This window comes from Coptis chinensis, chromosome 4 (genome assembly GCF_015680905.1).
Source record: "Coptis chinensis isolate HL-2020 chromosome 4, ASM1568090v1, whole genome shotgun sequence".
NCBI lineage: Eukaryota > Viridiplantae > Streptophyta > Magnoliopsida > Ranunculales > Ranunculaceae > Coptis > Coptis chinensis.
The window spans coordinates 71,894,799-71,916,877 of NC_141459.1; the positions used below are offsets into that span (position 1 = coordinate 71,894,799).

Below are 22,079 nucleotides of genomic sequence, written 5' to 3' on the forward strand. Positions count from 1 at the left end.
GCGACAGCTCCAATATTTGGATTTTTCGGTGGTTTTTGGTTTTGTAAATTGATGGAGGTGGTGGTGGGACGGTTTTGAGAAGATTTGGAGTGGGTTTGGATGTTTGGCGTGGGTGTAGGTAGTTTTCTTTTTAATTTTAATTTTTGGTTTATGGTTTGAAGCTTGTTTGCTTGTTAATGGCGGCGGTGAAGATGGAAACTCATGACTGTTGGTGGAAACATAGGGGCGCAGGTGCTTTGCCGGTGCGCGCGAGTTGGGCCCAAACCCAATTCGAATTTTTCGAATTTTTGTCGATTTTTAGCGCGACTTGAAACTAACATTGCCGCTTCGTTACCGGTCCGATATTTGCGAATGAGATATGGAAATGATCAGGAGAGAATTTCCAATCCAATGATCCATAAAACACTCTATTCCGACCGTGGATGATATATAAGATAGTGGAAAATGCTTCGAAGTGCGTGCATGACGTAAGTTATGTGAACGAATAAACTCTAAATTCATAGATTATGTCAACCCGAATCGGAATACAATTAAATGGCCTAAGCAACTCTAATGGGACATAAAACATTCTAGGATGGAAACACGAACATCCCACCCCCAAACAAATTTTTTACAACAGAGTTTAGATTTTTTTTTTTTTTTTTTTTTTTTTTTTTTTTTTTTAATTTTAAAAGTGGGACTTTTAAAGTGGGACTTTTAAATTCGATTCGAGACTTCCTAGATTACTATGCTTATTATTTTATATATATATATATATATATATATATATATATATATATATATATATATATATATTGTTTTTTCTATATATTAATCCGTATTTTAAAAAAAAAAAAAAAAAAAAATATATATATATATATATATATATATATATATATATATATTTTTTTTTTTTTTTATAAATATATATATATATATATATAATATATATATATATATATTTTTTTTTTTTTAAAACGGATTAATATATAGAAAAACAATAAGCAATAAGGACATAATTCACCCCATAGAGAAACATGACTCAGAAACTGAGAAAACATGCATGAGTTTAAAACGTGAATTATGTTAAATATGGACTTAGGATCCAGTACTTACAGCCACACACTCTATAGGGAGGGCCCGGTTACCTTAATGGTGCATTCACCAATATCTGGAAATGAAAGGAAATGCACCAAACACAAACATTGAGTCGTTTATAGTCAGATACTCGAGACTTTATCTAAACATATGTATGAACATGCAGTTTATCATATATCAACAACCGAAATAGTTGTGAATCATTCCATAAATAAATATCACAAAAAACATACCCAAACACAATCAAGCACCAAGATTTCCTATGACGCAATCTAGTGAAATGAAAGCGAAGTCGGATAAACCTATAACGTAACCTAGCATGCACCTTCTTTTTCATCTTTGAACGAGAGGGTGTCCTAGTGAATAAGTGTGGAAAAGTGAATGGTTGTAGAGAATATGGTGGATATGGATAAGTTGTAGAAGGAAAGCATGGAAAAAATGAGGATGTGGGTTTAGCACAAAACTCATTCATGGTGTAGGTAGGGACTGTCTCAATTCTGAAAATAAAGGTGTCAAATGGTTTGTCCTTCTGAAGTATTTGTTTTCTAGGAGGATTTAAAAAATTATGAAGCGGGGAGAAGAAAAAAGGATCGAGTGCAAACTTCGAAATTCCTTTGAAAGGGTGGAAGGAGGGGAGTCGAGGCGGATGTTGTGCAAAGTAGTTCTTGATAGGGTGACTCATCACCTGCTCTAAGAAACTCATCGAATTCCTCATCTAGCTTGGTCATATCCACATTATTATGGTATTCCTCTATATCTTTGAGAAAGTCATCTATCTCGTCCTCATCCATAATATGTGTATCGACTAGTGTAGGGATGAAAATGTTGGAGTCTGAACCTTCAAAGGAAAGAAATTTGGGCATCCGATTATCGGGAACGCGTGTTGTTGAAATAATCTCGGCGAAGCTCTCGATCATGCTAACCTCTCCATCCATAGATTTAATCGGTAATGCGTGTCTTTGGTTTAAACACATTTACTTCAACAGAAAGATGGCCAAAAGACATGGACATCGAACCATCGCGACAATTTATGAGCGCATTGGCAGTTGCCAGGAAAGGGCGCCTTAAGATGATTGGGACAGAGTCATTAGCGACTTCTGTATCGAGGATGACGAAATCAACCGGATAGTAGAAATCCTGAATCTTTACCAGGACATTTTCAATCACACTCTTAGGATACTTAATAGACCGATCAGCTAGTTGCAACGTCATTTTAGTGGGTTGCATCTCCTCTAGACCTATTTGTCTATACAAATAAAACGGGAGTAAGTTAACACTAGCCCCCAGGTCTAATAATGTGGTCGTCGTATAGGAATCTCCTAAGGTGCATTGTATGCGATAGGGCGACCGGGGGTCCTTGTACTTAACAATTCCATTATGTTCAGATAGAGTTGGGAATTGTTCTGTTAAAAAAGCGTCTTTTGGTATATTGGTCTTACGCTTAGTAGTACACAACTCCTTAAGAAACTTAGCATGGTGTGGTAGCTTTTTAATAGCTTTGAGGAAGGGAAGGTTTATAGTTAGATTCTTGAAAATGTCTCTAATCTCCTCTTAATTTGTATCCCTAGTTAACATGACTAATTTTTGTGGAAACGGTGGTTTCTCTCTATATTTAGCATATGTATCACCTGGATGTTTAACCTTGGCTTTCTGTTTCTTAGGTTGTGTTATGGCGGGTACCTCTACCGTGGTAGGCTCTTGATTTCTATTTGGGTATCTAGTAAAGTAGCAGGTGTAGGGGCTACTGGTGGGGTAACTATAGGCATAGTTACTTTGTTATCATCCACTCTGCCAGAACGGAGAGTGGTGATGGCATTTAGCTCACCTACGTTTTCATTTTCATTATTAGTATTACCGGTTACCTCAAAGGCCGTGTTTGTTGTTTTAGGATTAGGTATCGCGTGACCTGGAAACACACCTTTGGGTTGGGCTTTATCTTAGGCCAACTGTTGGCTTAAATTATTAACGGATTGTAGAAGCTGTTGGTTAGATTGAGCCATGGTTTGGAAGAGTTATTGGCTCACCTGTATGAAGGTGTCAAGACGATCCGGTTGGGTGGGTGTAGTGGTCACGGGTGGTGTGACTGGAATTATCTCGCGTTGATTATTTATGGGCGGATTGTGATAGTTATTATTTACCGGAATGATACCTCTATTAGCATTATAATAATTATAACTACCTTGACCTTGTGCTTGACCTTGTCGAGGTTACGCTTGGTTGTTATAATTATTATAATTACCCTGACCCAGTCCTTGTCGTGGTGGAGCTTGGTTATAACTGTGCGTTGGCCTAACATATTGATTATTGTACCCTGGAGGTGTGACTTGTTGGTTATTTCTCTAACCGAAGTTGGGATTTTGTCTCCAAGGGGCATTAGGTTCACTATTAATGGAACAAGCATGTTCATAGGCTATAAGACAGTGAGAGTCGGGATGCTCAGGACTCCAACAGAAACTATATGGATTGGAATTTACATTCATGACGAGGATAAGCTTTTGTTGTACAGAAATGGCCTCTACCTTTTTAGTGAGTGATTCGATTAGAGTTTTAAGCTCGGGATCGTGTTTCATCTCAAACATACCGGCGACCTTAACTGTATTAGAAGAACTAGCGGAGCGGTGGATATCGTCACTACCCCCAAGTTGTTATTTCGCTTAGTTTGATCCTCTAAAAATTTATAAGCCTCCGAGGCTCCTTTACTTAGGAAACTACCCCCATTAATTATGTCAAGGACTTCTTTATGGTGGTGTAGAAGTCCTTTGAAAAAGGCACGAACTAACGTGTCTTTTCGCTAGGTTATGATGTGGACACTCTATAAGGAGATCGGTGAAGCGATTCCAAGCCTCGAAAATGATTCATGAGGATTTTGTCGAAAGAAATGAATCTTGGAAAGCATCTCATCCGTCTTTAGGGGTGGGTAAAAATGTTCCATAAACGGTGAACAAGTTTAGCCCACGAGTCCCGTAGAATTAGGCTTTGGGCGGTTAACCAAGACGCCGCCTTATCGGCTAAAGTGAAGGGAAATACCACGAGTTTAATTTGTTCAAAGACTCACCGTGGGATGGTGGAATGTTGTAAGAACTTGTTCAATCCACATGTGTCGATAAGGTTTTCATGGTCTAAACCATGGAAAGCGGGTAACAAATAAAAATATTTGGGGGATTCGGAAATCCCCTCTTGGGGTCTGGAAGAACGATGCAAGATTTGGGGCTATCGCTCAAGGCTTTATAAAAGTCCGAGAGAGAGGAGTCTCCTCCCGTCGGGCATCAGGTCGGGGTAGAGTATGTGGAATAGTAGCTAGAGGTGCAATGAGTGGTATACTAGATAGGCGTGCTTGTTGACGTTGCCGTGTAATTACGTTAGGTGTTTTTGTTCGACCAGACCTTAATCTCATACAAGGTTAAGACCAAACTTAACTAAACACGACAACCTCCAAACAATCCTGATATTCTAGTATAAACCTCTAACAGAAGGTGCGAGGTGTGGAAGAAAGGAATACCTGATTGCGTCCTTGCTTCGCTTATGAATATCGTCTTGTTTACGTGTGTTCAGTGTATATAACAAGTTAGAACACTGAAAAACTTGAAAAATCGAAGTTCGAAACAAACCTGTGGAAATCCGGCAAAAATCAGCTGAGGGCGCAGGTGCGCTCACTTTGGGCGCAGGTGCGCTCAGTGTAAACTTTGAATTACAGTGTTTTGAGTGCGGGTCGCGCTTTGTTTTGGCTGGTCGCAACTTCCAATAACTTTAAGCGCGGGTAAGCTCCTTTGAAGCGCAGAGTGCATTCCCGGCAATTTTGCGAGGAAGTTTAATGCTGAAAAAGACAACCACAGTTAGAATCGAACCAGGGTGGGTGGGTGAAATGGAACTTTAAGAAGAGTACTTATACTACGAAAATAATGCGAAAGTGAAACTAAGATGGCAGCGGCGCTATTTGATAAATATAAAAATGATAGTTTTACCTACGAAATGAACAATAAAACTCAAAATGTAAGTAAAACTAAACGCATTTACGTGCCTAGTTTATCAAAGATTGTTCTACTCTCTATGTATTGAACAGATATAGTGGAGTAGGAAGTTCGTTCCACTCCTAGTTCTTTCACATAGTAATGTTCTCTAAGTATAAATAATCTTAACTAAAGTCTAATGAGAGATTTACGAATTATAAACTACGATGCAACTACCCACAAGATACGACTAATTAACTCTTGAATCTTTGCGTTGATTCTATGATAAGGAATTGTGGGGATTGATTCCACCTTAACTCAACTTAACTTACTAACGATTTAATCGTCAGTAATCCGAATTGAACTGCTACGCAGAACAATTGGTTCTTCCTAATCCCTAATTACACATGGCACTTCTACCAATTCGTAACTAGCATGTGAACGATTAAACCCATTCTCATGGTGAATTAATCGTTTCTAGAGTGGAATAGAAATTACGACGACTCTACGATAATCGGAATCAAGCTTTCATCAAAGTTTCTCAACCCCCCTCTAATGGAGGTTTAACCGAGAATCATTCCGCAATCATTTCCATAAGAATCTAAACTAAACATAATATCAAGATTCTAACTTTACTAAGTTATCTAAACAATAATTGAAATCTAATTAACAATTAAGAAATGATATCAACACGAAATTAAACTAGATCTATAAATGTAATGACATAAAACGAATTGAATAATAATAAACAATTTATTTAATCTAATCAAATGAATAACAATATTTTAAAGGTTTAATCTAAAACAAGGAATGAAAATGAAACTAAACTTAATTAAAAACCATTAAAACTAGATCTAGAAGCTATTCTAATCTAACCCTAGCTACCCTTACAAGGAACTAGTTTTCTAAATATAACTAGATACTTTAAGAACTAAGCTTTTCTTTGTTTTTATATGTTTCAGATCCAAAATCGTGCATGGGCTTGAAGCCATATTTTGGGCCAGAGAATCAGGCCCAAAACCCAATTCTTTCAGTCCAAAAAGGCCTCTTCAACTGGAGTTGGCTTTTACAAACTTTTCGTCCACTTTTACTCGTCTGATTGGGTCAAGTCTTAGACCATTGGAAATCTCTTTCCGAGCCGGTCGTTTTGACGTAAGGTAGGTCAAATTCTGAGGTCTGAGTCCAAAGATATGGTCTTCGGAAGTTCTGCTGACTTTGTGCACTATTTCTGCCCGCGTGGACTTTGACTTTTCATCTTTTGACCGGGCTTTACAGAGGCTTTGTCCTCTTGAAAATTGGCCTTTAATCACAGAACTCCTTAGCAACCGACCTTTGCTCCTTTATATCGCTAAAGTGGCACATTTCTGCACATAATGGACTTTGAAGCCTGAAATACATAAAAACACGTAATCAGTATTAACTCTTACTTATTATTCACATAATTGGTCTAAAAGTACGATTGTTAAGGGGTTAAAACTACAGTTTTGGGCTCTTATCAGAAGCCATGATTCCTTCAGAGATGATCGCGGCTACAACGAGAACCAGGGCTATGGAGGATGGGTCGAATTGGCGCATATTGGCTGGGGACTTGAACCTGGTAGAAGAGAAAAGAGACTCAGCTCGCATCCGACTAGAGGAATATCACTGAAGATTACAGAGACAGTACAACAAGAGGGTCAGGTCAGGGCGTTTCAAGATAGGGGAGATGGTGCTGCGTCGGTTGACTCCAAGTACAAAAGAAGAGAAGGATGGGAAGTTGGGCCCTAACTGGGAGGGGCCATACACCGTGGTAGAGTCGGGTGGGTCAGGAACTTACAAATTGCAGACCATGAAGGGTAAACTGATAGGGAAGCCATGGAATGTAAAACTGTTAAAAAAGTTTTACAATTGAATGTAAGGAAGTCCCGAGCAATGTAAGGAGGTCCAAAATAGAGGACGACAGTTGTATGTAAATGTATAAAACCTCAGCACTTTTGTGAATGGAATTGTGTCTGTCATCTGCAATATTTTAAGGAAGAGTATACACCGTGTACCAACAAAGCTAGAAGAGATGCATGGGGCAATAAAGTCCCCCCAACAGGTGTAAGAGCCTGAGCGAGCCGCGGAGTGGGATGAGCCCTCTGCGGATCAGAGATGTCAAAGACACGGGGGGCAACAAAGTGCTCCCAATAGGTGTAAGAGCTTGATGAGCTGCGGAGTGGGATGAGCCCTCCGCAGATCAAAGATGTCGGAGACACGCGGGGCAATAGAGTGCTCCTAACAGGCGTAAGAGCCTGATGAGTCACGGAGTGGGATGAGTCCTCCGCGGATTAGAGATGTCAGAGACCCGTGGGGCAATAGAGTGTTCCCAACAGGTATAAGAGCCTGAGCGAGCCGCGGGGTGGGACGAGCCCTCGCGGATTAGAGATGTCAGAGACACGTGGGGTAATAGAGTGTTCCCGGCAGGTGTAAGAGCCTAAGCAAGCCGCAGGGCGGGGTGAGCCCCTCACGGATTAGAGATGTCAGAGACACGTGGGGTAGTAGAGTGTTCCCAACAGGTGTAAGAGCCTAAGTGAGCCGCGGGGTGGGATGAGCCCCTCGCGGATCAGAGATGTCATAGACACGTAGGGCAATAGAGTGTTCCCAGCAGGTGTAAGAGCCTGAGCTAGCCGCGGGGCAAGGTGAGCCCCTTGCGGATCAGAGATGTCAGAGACACGTGGGGCGGTAAAGTGTTCCCAACAGGTGTAAGAGCTTGAGCGAGCCGCGGGGCGGGATGAGCCCCTCGCGGATCAAAGATGTCAGGTTCAATAGAGCGTATTTGGCAGGCGCAGGGGCCTTATGGGTTCCGTGGACCAGAGATGCAAGAGACATGGGGGCAAAGAGAGTGTCCCCAGCCTGTTTCAGAACATCTCAGGGGAAGAGGCAGCGGAGGGGGTGAGCCTTTCGCTGACGCTAGAGAAGAAGAGAGCTTGGAGAAGAATCTAAAAGGAAGCAGAGACCTAGATAAAGAGAAAAGTTGTGGATCAAACTGATAAGGAGCCTCAAATGATAAAGAGACAATAATATAACATACAAAATCTAAAATATCATGTTAAAAAGGAAGTATGACCAATCACAGGGCCAGGAAAGCAAAAATGTCTTATTACAACACAATGGTCACTAAATCATTTCGGAAACAGATTAATTGACAGGCAACACATTGGAGGGCGATTGATCATTGGCGGCAATGACATCTTCGGAGATTTCTGCAGAGCGAGCCGCGGTAGCTTCCAAGGTGGTACGTTCCTCCGACTCCAGCTGTGCGGAAAGGACCTCTTTAGTCGGCAACATGTCCACGGTGACCTCAGAGGGGTCAGTCACTGGAGTGGCAGGCTTTTCTGGGAGAAGCTTGAAGCGGTCGCGGAGTGTATTCATGTCGGAAAAGTTCTTTTGCGACTCGGCAACATAGGACTCCTGATGCTTCTGTTTGAGTGCCTCCAGGGCATCTTGATGTTGTTGGGCCATGGATTCCAAGTTGAGCTGATGGTGCTAGAGAAGGGAATCTCGTTGCTAGCTTAGATGGTCATTGACTTGGTCCATGTACCTTTGATAAGAACTCTTCGCGGTCTTGAGCTCGTCTCGGGCCTTGAGTTTGGCCAAGTTGGCAGCCGCTAACTCGAATTGAAGGCCCGCATAGGCCGCTCTCAAGCCCTGGGGGCCGTCCAACTCCCTCTCCAAGGCAGTCATCTTGTTTCTGGTGCTGAGCAGGCCGCGGATCATAAAAGAGATGTCCAAGCTGACCTGAGACCCAAGGGAGAAGGTAAAAAAAAAAATGCACCCTTTCCCAGTTAGTGTACAACGAAGTACGATGCGAATCGAACGTGCCTCCATCTGCATACGCAATGTCCCGGGGCAAATGACAGTTGTAAAACAAGGAGGAGGCAACCGCAGTATTGTCTAGAGCAGAGTCGTCAATATTTACTCGGCGGTTGCGCACCTTGAAGAAGGGGTGAAATTCTTCTGCAGTTGAAAGGTCGGATGCTGGGGCATCTATGGGTGCGGGCGCGGAGGCGGGTTCCTTGCTAGCGCGGCGAAGGGGGGGGGTGAGGAAATGGCAGGGGGCAGGGTTGAAGGGTTGGGTGCAGAGTCTTCCGATGCAGGGGCTTGTTGCGTGGAGAGGTCGGGCTCTGCAGAGCATGAAGTCTGAGGCTTTTTAAAGGGTGGCTGTTCAGTGGAAGTCCGTACCTCGGTGGAGGGAATCTCAATGACCGCTTCATCATCTGAGTCGCTGTCAAACAGCTTCTGCTTGTGAACATCCATGTCTTCAGTAGGAGAATTATGGTATTGATCGTCCCAGTCAGAGATAGAGTGGAATGAATGGACACCTTCCGGAGCAGAGGAGGTGGGAGTGTCTTGAGATCTGCGGGAGACAGGGGGAGGGGTAGCGGACCTGGTTCGTTTGCACCGTGGTGCGTGGGAGTGTGATCTTCGCTTGGGGGATGCTTGGGGTTTGCGTTCTTTTGGAGGGGATGGTCGTAAAAAGGAGCTGATAAACCGCCTATGTGGTATAGTTCGGGAACTTGCAGTACTGGGTTCGCAGTGGTAGGATGAATACCCAGGCGTGCGGCTTGGTCATGTTCGAGGTCGCGGAGTCTTTGAAAGATGGTACTTGGAATCTGGCCGCCACCCTGCACAAGGAAGAGAAACCACAGTTAGGAAAAAGTAGACTAATACATCAGGAGAGAAGGGGTAAACCGAGATACGCACCGCGTGATCTGAAGGCAAGATGGTTAAGAGTTAAATAATTAGGAAGATCCGCGGATAGGAATGGGCCCAACACGTACAACGAGTAGTGGTGCCATACTTTATCCGAGGTGGTGACATGAAGTAGGAAAGACTTTTTGCGAGGACACACACAGAAAGACTGGTACCCTACCCTGACATCTTTGGTACTTTTTTTGATATAATACTGAGAAAATATGTCGCGGCTCGTGATCTTGGGGTCCCCGTTCTTATTATAGGAGTTCGCAGCATACATAATTTTCCAAAAGTTCCCTATACCTTGGCAGGGAGGAATGTCGAAATGATTGCATACCTCGATGTCTAACAAAGTGAGTGGTAGCCGCAAGCCGGCTACAATTTAGCCCACTATGACTACAAGGTACCCCGGATGTCGGGAACCAGATGAGGGTAGTGAGTGATACACTACACCAGAATGGTCAATTCCTAACAGACCATTTTTTTCATTTCTAACGGATATAACTATTACCAATTTACTTACGGATATATCCGTTACTCCTTAAGTTTTTTGTTAGTGTATATCCCAATTTATTTTTTTGACCCAACTTTTAATATATTTTACCGATAAAAAAAGAAAAAAATCGAGAAAAAAAGAAAATAAAACAAAAGCCTAAAAGCCAAAAATCAAAAGAAAGTAAAGTCCAACTATCTCACCTCTTCACTCTCCCTTCCCATTACCCATTTCAACTCCACCAAACTCAGAAACAATCTCCATTACCCATTTCAACTCCACAGCAGTTCAACAACTACTCTGGGTTTTCAGGTACGTTTTTTTTTTTTTACTTTACTTATATTAGGAGTTTTAAGAAAGGCGATAGTTTTCTTCTTAAGTTTGGTCAATTCAATCGAAATTCGTATGGTGTTGAGCTTTTTTCATATGGGTGCTGCACATTATGTGGAATTGTGGCCCATAAATGTGAAGACGTGATTTTGAATTTGATTGGGGTGAGTCCACTATTGTATCCAGTGAAGGATATTTTGGTTGCTGATTTCCAAACTTTTTGAGTTGCTAATAAAAGTAAGTGAATATTTTTGAGTTGTATCACAAGGCGTCAAAATAAAATTGAAGAACCGAAACGCAGTCATCAGAAAGAGAAAGAAGTAAAGGTAATACAAAAATCAGATGATGACGTCTTTATTATACAGTTTGTAAAGGGTGTATAGTGTATAGTGTATAGTTCAGAGGATACATCATTTGAGGTTTTGAACTTTGGAAAACCGGTACTTCAAATTAACTTGCTATACGTGTTTTTCGATTAACGGCGACTTCAATTTCGCACTCGGGTTTACTTGCTTTCTGCGGAAAATGGTGACCTGTTTTTTAGAATGTTTAAACTTACCACAATTACTCTGTTTCGATCAGCTGGTCGGCTGGTCTTGGGTAATTCAGTTTGTTCAGTGAAAGAATTCACTGCTCGATTAGTTTAGCCCTGCCTCGACTCTCGAAGTCTTGAAAGAAAAGAGTGCGGACTTGTTGGCCCATATTTCACTGCCTTGACAAAACACCATAACAATTTAATTGGGAGACAAGCTTCAAGTGGTGGGTACTTAGCACTTCCACTGTTTTTGGATACGCAGATTCTCAATGATTCCCTATCAAGTCAAGAAAAAGACAATGACTGCTGCCTTTTGCAACGATGTGGCCTATTTTAAGATATTTTATACACATGGTTTAGAGCCTTCCAATCATTCCTTGGGAATTTGGTCAGTCGATTTGCATGATATTTGTTTGTTGAAATGCTTCGTAAAGTTTGGTCAATCTCGTTGCAAAAGATGGCATTTATTAGACTAAAAAATGAGATGGGTATATTAGTGAACAGCTTGTGCATGTCTAGAAGATGGAATCATGTGGCTATCACTGTTGTTCCTCGCCTATTGGGTACTTCAATGACGAAGTCATGGGAATGTATTTTTATTGCCTGAGAATGATAAAAATTTGGAAATGCCCAGTTTTGAGTTAGGTAATAATATTGGATCTATGGAACTCATGGCTGTTCATAAAAGAAAGGTAATCTTGTTTTTGAGTAAAAAAAGTTGGTTTCTTTTCCTGGATTTTGGGTGTGTATAAATGGGTGATGGTTGTTTGTGCTTTTGGTGATTTATGTTCATACATTAATTAGTATTGCTTTGCTAGGATTTCCGTTTTCGATAATGTCTTTGAATACTTTTTTAGCGTTGTAGTTCAAACGGAAATGATTTGAAGACTGGATGACCTTTACCTGATTTGAAATGATTGCACGATTCGTGTTTTGCATAATTATTCATCTTTTACTGCTTTATGTTTGATCAATAATATGTGCCAAATGTTATAGATAAACATTGTTTGGTATGAAAGCTATAGTTACCTTGTTAAAGGCATGAAGAGTTTTTCATTTATCAAAGCGATTCTAAATATCTTAGAATGCACGATTTGATTAAGAATTCACTGGAAAATACTAATTGATTGTATGTTAATCTATTCATGGCATCCTCAATTTGTTGTTGTCTCCAGGATTTGTAAGTGGGAGTAGTGCATACTAGGCAGGTTGGCTTAGAAAAACAACCGTGAAGATAGAATTTTCTGAAAATGTTGGTGTATGACACTTATCCATTGTGTAGCTGTTTTTTCTCATACTTGATATGTTTCCTTTTTGAAGGGTTGACTGATTTTCTCAAAAGTTTCACTTGTTGCAGCTAAGTCTAATTTTGAGGTAAAATATTAATCTTTATTGGTTTAATAGATGTGGTTATAAAAGTTTGCTTCTTTGTTGGTTATGTACATAGCTCCTGGATTGCATACTACTTGAAATGCGATAATTAGTTGTTGAGGATATAAGAGTATAACTAGGCTAGACTTTTTCTTTTAGGTTGGTGCATATTTAATTTCATTAGTTGCCTTGCACTAGAATAAATCAAATCAATAGGTAGTGTTAAAGTAGCATCTGTACTCACAAATACAATTTCCTAGTGGCTCTTTCATTCTGAAAAAATATGGGCGCATGACATATATTCATTGTATTTGTTAGTTTTGAGTTGTAGATATGGTGGAAATTATATGTTGCATTTGCTTACAAGCTATACACCTGCAAAATTTAGTGTTCTAACCATTCTCGCCCTTATGGATTGAAAACAATGTTACCCGTGATTTGAATCTTATGATGCCGCTTTTATTTCTTGCTTTTGGTTGTACTTGGATAGCTAGTTGTCATTATTTATACCGATAATTATTTCCCTTGGTGTCTAAATATAGTATAGAATGTCCGAACCAATAAACAAAGAATGGATGAGTGAAAAGGAAAGAGGCGGCGTATCCTCATTCTATGGGAGTCGAGGTTTTTCTTAAATTTGCAAAGTGGAAGTTGGGTGGGAAGAAGTGTCCTTGCCCATGCAAGAAGTGTCGAAATAGGTATTGGTTGACTTATAAAGATGTTGAGCACCATTTAGTCTCAAACGGTATAGAGAAGTCCTATTGTGTATGGACTTTACATGGTGAGGACTTATCTAACATTGCCGTTCATCCTCCAGTGGTTGCAAATATTGGAGAAACAACCATTGGTGATGTTGCTATTGAGATGGAAGACACCGAGGAAGAAACTATTGGGGAGGTCGGGATTGGGATGGGAAACTTTGTTGACTCTTCTTTTGGATTGCATGAAAGAGTTGTGGGTGATGGCAGTCTGGGACCAGAGTTTGATGAACCTTATGTTCCTGAACCAGACTTAGGAAAGAGATATTATGAATATAAGAAAAAGGCAACTGAAAAATTGTATCCTGCATGTGAAGGTCCCGAGACTATAACTCTCTCTGCACTTGTAGAACTTCACAATGTAAAGAAGCAATTTGGTTGGTCTGGAACTAGTATGACAGTACTCTTATCCTTGTTGAGGCGATGGTTGCCTAAAGGTAACACACACCCCAGAGAAGTATCCGGTAATGAAGGAGATGTTAAAAGACTTAGGGATGAAGGCTACGTGCATTCATCGTCGCGAGAACAACTCAGATCTTATATTGGAAGACAGAGAAAGATTTGGCGAATCGTCCCGAGTGCCAAGCTCCAAGATATAAAGTTAAGGAGGGGGTAAAGGGAAAAAGAATTCTAAGGAGCCTAACAAAGTACTGAGACATTTTCCTTTAATTCCAAGACTTAAGCGGTTGTATAGTATACCGTGGATAACACATGAGATGACATGGCATGCACGAGAAGAGACTTCCGTGGCTTATACGCGCCATCCAATTGATTCGGTCGATGGAAAATTTGTAAAGAAAAGTGGCGGACTTTGCTAATGAGCAGTAGAATGTTTGGCTTGCAATTGCAACCGATGGGTTTAATCCACGTGGCATTCAGTCTACTAGTTATAGCTGTTGGCCTGTCATCACTGTACCTTACAATCTCCCCCCTTCCATGTGCATGAAATCAGAGTTTCAGATGTTGTCTTTGCTTATACCGGGTCCCAAGGCACCAAAAGGAGACATTGATGTTTTTCTTGAACCTTTGTATGACGAGTTGAAAGAGTTGTGGGAAGGAGTGCCAGCTTATGACATGAACAAAAAAGAAGACTTCACTTTGAAAGCTATACTAATGTGGGGGATCCATGATTTGCCCGCATATGGAAACTTAGCGGGCTGCGTAACACATGGTTACAAAGCTTGTCCTATTTGTGGTGACAACACTTCTTCCATATATTTGAAGTCTAGTAGGAAGAATGTATACCTTGATTACCGTATATTCCTTAAAGGTAATCACCCGTTCAGGAGCGGCAAGTACTTGGGACTAGTGGGTAGCAAGAAAGAGGGGCGTAGAATTCCTCCACAACGATTAAATGGTGATGCACTTTTGCAAACGTTGAGTTATGTGAAGTATAAACCTGGTAAGAAGCGGAAGAGAGGCGGTCAAAATGTGGTTAACGACAATGAGGGTAATGTAGTTACATTGGCATGGTATAGAAAGTTCATATTGTTTTTCCTTGTTTACTGGATTCATCATAAAGTTCGTCATGTTATTGATGTGATGCACACTGAAAAGAATGTTACAGAGCACATACTCGACACGATCCTTAGTAAGAAAGACAAATCAAAGGATACTGACCAGGCACGAGAGGATATGAGGGAACTTGGCATACACCGAAATCAGTGGATGCAAACTGACCCTACAAGTGGGAAACAAGTTAAACCTACAGCACCGTTCATTCTAGATAAAGCGGAGAAGATGAATTTTCTTAAAACTTTAAAAAATTTGAAGCTCCCATCGGTTTTTCATCTAATCTGAAAGTAACATCGTCGGTCTTGATCCACCTTGTTTGTTTCAGAATGAAATCACATGACTATCATGTGATTATGCAATATCTTTTGCCCGTGCTACTTCAACATGCTTTTCCATCTCATCCCGATTTGCGGAGAGCTCTTCACCGGATAAGCTTTATTTTTAACATATCGTGGTTCGAAAAGTTGTAATTGAAAAGAAATCCAAGATGCCAAATACATGGTTACAGAGGCATTGTGCGTGTTGGAAAAGTACTTTCCACCATCATTTTTTGATATTAGCATCCACCTTGTTGTGCATCTAGCTGACGAGGCATTGATGTGTGGACCAGCTAGAGATCGTTAGATGTATCCGTTTGAGAGGTAAATTATGCTTCTTTCAATCCCCATTGTTTTTGTCTCGGTTTTAAATAAAATTAATAAATGTATTCATGGGTTTATCGCTTAAATAGATCGATGAAGGAGTGCAAAGATATACCTAGTAACAAACGATTTGTTGAAGGATCGATTGCAGAGTCGTATCTTGTCTCTGAGTCTGTTAGGTATGCAATGGAGTACATTCCAAATCCACGGAGCAAAAATCACAAAAGCACTACTGGTGAAGTGTTTCTAGATGAAAATGATGAATATATTGATGAGGGGCCTGTGCTTGGAGGTAAAGATGTGATTTTGTCTTCGGAGCAATTTGTATAAATCCGTAGATGGCTACTTTTTCGGTTTGAAGTCGATGGACTTGACGATCACTACAGGTGTTAGTTCTTCGCATGTGTGTCTATTTCCCTGTAATAAATTGACAGATATATATACTAACTTTTTTGGTTAAATTTTAGTGATTATCGCGAGTCTTTGCAATCTAGTTCCCGAGGCAATAGGAAAGGGATAACAAAGACAGAAGTAGAGATACAAACAGATTTTATCGACTGGTTATATAATAAGGTATTTATTAATGGAGATAGGAAGATACGATTTTTATGTTATTTACACTTTTTTGAATTGTGTTATGTTTTCTTTGTGTAGTTGCTGGAGAATGATGACACTTCATCTGAATTGTGGTTCTTTGCTAGAGGGCCATTGTTCAAAGCTAAAAGTTTTCGAAAGTATCACGTTAATGGTTATTTATTTTCTACTAAGTCTCACGATGAGACCGTTCTTACTCAAGACAGTGGTGTTTGCATGAGTGCAATTACTACATTCACATCAAGTAGGAAAGATAAAAATCCTATCGATGCATCTGCTATGTGGTATGGGGTCATCAAACAAATACTAGAGGTGGATTACACAAATTTCAAGGAAGTGGTGTTTTATTGTGACTGGGTTAGAGTGGAAGATAAGACCAATGGCTGTAAGCTATGCCCAGACTCTAACTTGTTGATGGTAAATTTTAATCGGCTCAAGAGCTCGACAAAATGTTAGATGGTAGGCCATTTTGCCCAAAGAAGCCCATTAAGTGTTCTATTCGAGAGATCTAAAAATCTTGATTGGTGGGTGGTCATACATTCACCAAGGCGAATGACTAGTCAAGTGGACCAGCTAGAAGTACCATAAGACTTTCAATCTACTCTTGCACAGCAACCTAATTTGAGATCATTGTTAGAACCACGTCGATGATTGTTGTGTGTGTACTTGTAATTTTGAAAACATGTTCAAAATACTGTTTTTTCTCTTTGATGATTATGTACTAGATTTGGATGCTAATTTTTGATATCCCGGTTAATTTGATAGTAATGCGTGCTCTTCCTTTATTTTTTCTTATTTTCTTTTTACTTGATCTATTCTACATTTTTAAGATCTTAATAATTGTTTGTTATATGTCATATTTGAAGCGTTATGAAATCCTTGATAATATGTTTTCAATTGTTGGGAATTGTTAGGTTGTTTTTGAATAATGGAGTCAGGTAATAGAAATACACACTGCAGCGCATCAGATGCATCTTCTCTCACAGGTGAATGTAGTTCTCGGTCATCCAAAACGGCACAATTAGTTTTACATGTATACCCCTCGAGCCATGGTGGGTTAATTTAGTTTCTTATCGTTGTGATCTCATCATTCAAAAATCCAGTTTCTTATGTAAGAAATTGGCCCTGTTTACCTTATTATTTCTTATTTTTAGTCCGTTTGGTCCCCTTGTTTCGCGGTACTTGTTTGTGATTGGCAAGTAAGTGGTGATTAACATTTATATTAGTCAGATTTAATGAATGCCTTTCTTCATGGAGCATAGGGCTTTGTTAGGACTAAAATACTAAAATGTGAAACTTGGCGTTCTTTGGTGGATATCCTTTTATGGCTTAATGCACTTGTCATGCTTGGTTATACAATTTTGGTGCAATGTTGGTTGGTTTTCAGTGTATTATTTTGATCACTTAGTGCTTATCGTCGTACTCCCTCTTGTGGTGTTGTTATTGTATGTTGATGATATGGGTTATCACAGAAGCGGCTCTTGTGGTTTTAACTATTTATAGACTTCAAATTCTTTTTAGGTAACAGAACCTATTAATACACCAAATAACTCTACGAAGCTTGATCTTTGAACAAGAGGAGTGTCTTAGTGATGAGAAAAGTTGGCTTGAGAAGTTGATTTTAAATTTGGTTAGTCATTATGCATTAGACACACAATTGATTTGGTTAGTCACCTTAAGGATGATTGTCATCCATGTTAGGAGGTTGTACTCCATAATTTTAGATATCTGTTCTTTCACCATAGAAGAATATATATAGGTTTTTTTGTTCTTTGGTTGAGCATGTAACGACACAAAATGATATTCTATGTATTGTCATCATCCGTTGATTGGAAAGTAGAATGTTGTTTTTCGTTCGTGGTGGTGAGCTTTGGGATAAGGTCTTTGGCTTCGCCTCACAAGGCATAATGGATGTGGTTCAGTTTCTCTTTGAGAGATGGATGGGACTTCTATGCTAATCTAGTTTGACAACAGATTTTTTTTTTTTTGTTCTCTTGTTTGCTTAATGCACGAGCATATGAATCAGAATTTGATATTGGGGAAGCAAGTTGTTACCCTTCATATCAAGTCATTTTCATGAACAATAGTTACTACGAAGTTCCTTTAGTATCGATTCGTTTTTTGTTACTACTTGGCATTATTTATTGATAGGGGACGTAAAAACAGTTTGATGGGTTAGTCATTAGTGGGTTATATGCTTGTATAGGAGGTGAAATAGTATTACAAACATTAATGCTTTGAAAATGCAGAAACTATCCAGGTTTTAGGATTCGGTTTTCTCTTCAGTAGGTTGCAAAAGTTCGTTCCAAATGAAAGGATTATATAATTTATTTACCGATCAACTTTTCAACTGTGGGTTTATTGTAGCACTACTTTTATTAGGAGATCGGCCCCAAGATATTGGGGCCACTCCACCCCTTGCCTATTGGTTTTGACTTTTGAGTTGGAGGCTCCAAAGTTAATCCATTCTCCTCCTTTCTTCCTTCATAAATACTTGTTTTGTGCTTATAAAGTATACTGGAAGCCAAAATTTTGTCAAACTGTATTGATGTTTTCATTTGTGTTTACTCCACTAGAAAAAATTGTGTCACCGATGAAACGTGTGTAATTTTATGTTCGATTGTAGCATCAATAGATTCAACAACTCAAACTGGAAATGCAAATACAATTTGAATGGCAAGAAGAGGCTTATCAAAAGGTGATTTTCATTTACTTGTTTTCTTAATTTAACATTAGATAGAGATATAAGTTTATATCCTAGTTTCATCTAGTTATTTTTTTACTCTCTATACTAAAATGTTTATTAACAAGGCTGTGTTTCAAAAATAATCCGTGTCGGATACGTATAGGAAGCTATTAATGTTGCACTTTATACTGTTTGCATCACGATGATAGATATTTTATTGCTGTTTTTGTTATAACAAAACTGCATAGGGCAATCATTTATTATTCAGTATACATTGCTTGATTGGATAGTTGTGAACTTGTGATTAAGGACTGTTTTCAGAATACATATAAGGACTGTTTTGATTGTGTTTTCTCAATGACAGTTGAAATATTTTATTTTGTTAGTTCAATAGATAAGATTAAAATCTCACATTGACGAAGTAATTTTTCTTGCTTTGTAGATCAAGGCCATGAAGGATATGTATTTACCAGATCTGACCGAAATGTACCAGAAGGTTTGCGCCAAACTCCAGCAAGTATGATTTGACTCTTATAAATGTTTATGATGTACGGTGTACCATATAAGAAAAACTTTTGCCCTTACCTAAATTTTACTCCTTGGACGTCTTTTTTCACCCTGACCATGAGCTTAATCTTTTAGGACATGTAAGTCCTAATTTGATGATTAATTTCGATCTTCTTCTTCAACATACTACAACTCTTTGTAAATACACATATAACACCCACCCACTGTATATACCTTTTCGTTGTTTCAGGCTTGGAGACTATGGAGTGAAGACAGGTCCATGGAATTGGTTGATGAGTCGATGGGCGCAATTCATGGGGGGCGGGAGGAAGTCCCCTGTCTCTCCTTGTGTGAAAGCATATCACCTGCCTAGGGGACAACTCAACATCTTCCATTGATTGTAATTTGTAAGCTAAGATCTGTTGTTTTATTGAGTTACAGATCTGTTGTCATTGTAAGAGATCTTTATGAAAATGTGAGAGAGTAACAAGTATATGATGATGAGTATGGCTGGAAATGGAGGATTGAATGGTAGTACGTAATAATGGGAATGTTAGAAATGGAGGGGCAGCTTCAATTAGTGCAGCAGCTACTGCTATTGACCATACTAGATTTCCTCGCCGAAGAGAACGGGTAATTGTTTTATGTTTGCATTCTGTTAAATGTTGTGTGTTTACTTAGATCTAGTGGAGAATGGAGAGTAATGAGGTTGGTATTTATAATAATTTTAATAGTGAAGGTTATAATGTTAAAGGGTGAGCTGAAATTCAGTTGACTTTGAGCTTTTCAGATCTCTGTAGAATTCGGAAGAAGCGTCGATGGCGAAGGAGAGGGTCCAGTAATCAATTTGCTTCTCCATAGTCTCCTGACTTAGTCCATTCATGTCCACCACTCTTGAAGGCTTTGGGAGCTCCTTTCTCTGCCCAGCCTCGGTGAAAATTTTGTACTCATCATATCATTGTATATAAGTATGAGAAGTCAGTCACATAGTTCTGCTTCTACTCATTTGACATTATTTGACCAAATTTGTATTGGATATTATTTGACCCAGGATTTTTTTTTTTTAGTGGCTACAGTTTACTAACGGATATATCCGTTACAAATAATAGTTAGTAAACAAGTGACCACATCCATTACTAACGGTTATATCCGTGACAAACAAATTATTTTCCCGCTAGAAACTGAAGTGCGCCAAACTTGACTAACACTTATATCCGTTACAAATGACAAATTTAATCGGGTCACGAGTTGTTGCCTATCCGTTACAAATAATTTTAGTAACGGATATAACCGTTACTAATATTATTATCAGTAACGGTTATATCCGTTACTAAATTTGGCCTAAGTGAGAGTGACGCCCCAGAACTAACGGATATAACCGTTAGTAAAAATATTAGTAACGGATATAACCGTTAGTAAATGTCTTTTCTGGTGTAGTGATAGCGGGCACGTGCTCTAAAACTATGTCGGCTGGAATACCGTAGGCAGCCCTAATTGCGCCAAATTAGGTTTACGGCATCGAGAAGGGGGCGGCAATAAGGAGGCTGGACGACCAGAGGTTGAAGGGACCGCAGCAAGAATCGGAAGGGGCGGTGACGCTACCCCACCGGATTGGGAAGATGAGGGGTCAGTAGATTCAAAAACCGACATTGAGGGAAGACGAACAGGCTCGAGAAGTTGAATATTTCAAATAAAAGCAAAACTAAAAAGATTCAAGACAGAGAAACTTACCAAGGAAAGCTAGAAGGGAAGTGTGTTGCCCAGGTAGAATGTGCAAGGAAGAAGAAGTTCACCGAGAAAAGAAAGGGAAGGTAATCACGAGCTGGATGTTGGTCAGAGTGAAGAAAGAGAGCAGTGTGGAAAAGAAAAGAACTGAAAGGAAAGGGGGAAGATGAAATGGGAGAGGAAGAGGAAGGAGAAAGGATTATATAGGGGAGGGGTAAAAGCGTAGTTTTGAGGAGGTAGAAAGACTGAAGGGACTGGGGGTAGAATGGTAATTGTAGGGAATGAGGAAACCGAGGCAACAAGACAGCGAGCCAGCCTAAAAGAGACACATGGCAGCACGAAGTACGAGAGGCGGTGGAGAACGCGCATGATGAGTACAATCACTCTCTCACGCAACCCCAGGAGTGGGCAGAAAAAAGGGCACGGAAAATGATAAGAAGTGGGTTCTCGACCCCAGGTCCATAATTAGGACCGTGGAATCGAGAAGGGGCATTTGTATGGGCCCAATTATGAAAAGGATGCCAGGTCAGTGGACGTCATATGGGAAGCAGAGTAATATGATAGAGCAGGAGCATAGGAACCAAGCCAGTGAAAGGACTAGGTTAGCAGGACATCGAATGGGGTGCATCTTAGTAACGTAAACTGGGAAGTATGCGATCCTAGCCGAGAAACCCTAGATCGCGGATGTGGCAAGTGTATGGCAAGAAGGGGATCAGTCAGATGAGAGGACAGCTGGACGGTCAGGAAGGAGAGGAAATGGGTATAAAGAGAAGGAGATGGGAAGAGAAAAAGGGAGGCCGCACAGTGAAAGGAGAGGAGGAGAGAAAGGAAAAGAGAGAGAGAGAAAAAGAGAGGGTTGTAGGTCCATCACTTCTCATCGATAGAATGGTTGAGTTTTTAGGTCAATACAACAGAGATATCTTGGACAAAGCAAACATAAGGTTTCGGAGAAAATGAACGTAGAGGAGACGGAGTAAACCCAAAAGATAGTTTCGATGGGGTTTAGTGTTTTGTTCGCCCCGTGAAACTGTGAAAGTTTATTTCCGCTTTAGTCTCCTGATTTCTTGTAATCCCCCTGTTGACGTGGACACCCTTAATGCGCTCTAAAAGGGACTACTATTATATATATATAAAGAAGTTGGTCCCTTAGGTCTCTATTTCTTTGAAAAGCTTATTGGGGCGCA

At 40.0% G+C, this 22,079-nt stretch overlaps 1 long non-coding RNA gene across 1 annotated transcript; it reads left to right on the forward strand.

Annotated features, from left to right (window-relative positions):
* Positions 1 to 18,936: 18,936 nt before the first annotated feature.
* On the forward strand, positions 18,937 to 20,257 carry LOC147504674 (uncharacterized). Its single transcript, XR_015220431.1, has 3 exons — positions 18,937 to 19,180; positions 19,421 to 19,803; positions 19,961 to 20,257. It is a non-coding gene; the product is annotated as an uncharacterized LOC147504674 (long non-coding RNA).
* Positions 20,258 to 22,079: the final 1,822 nt, after the last annotated feature.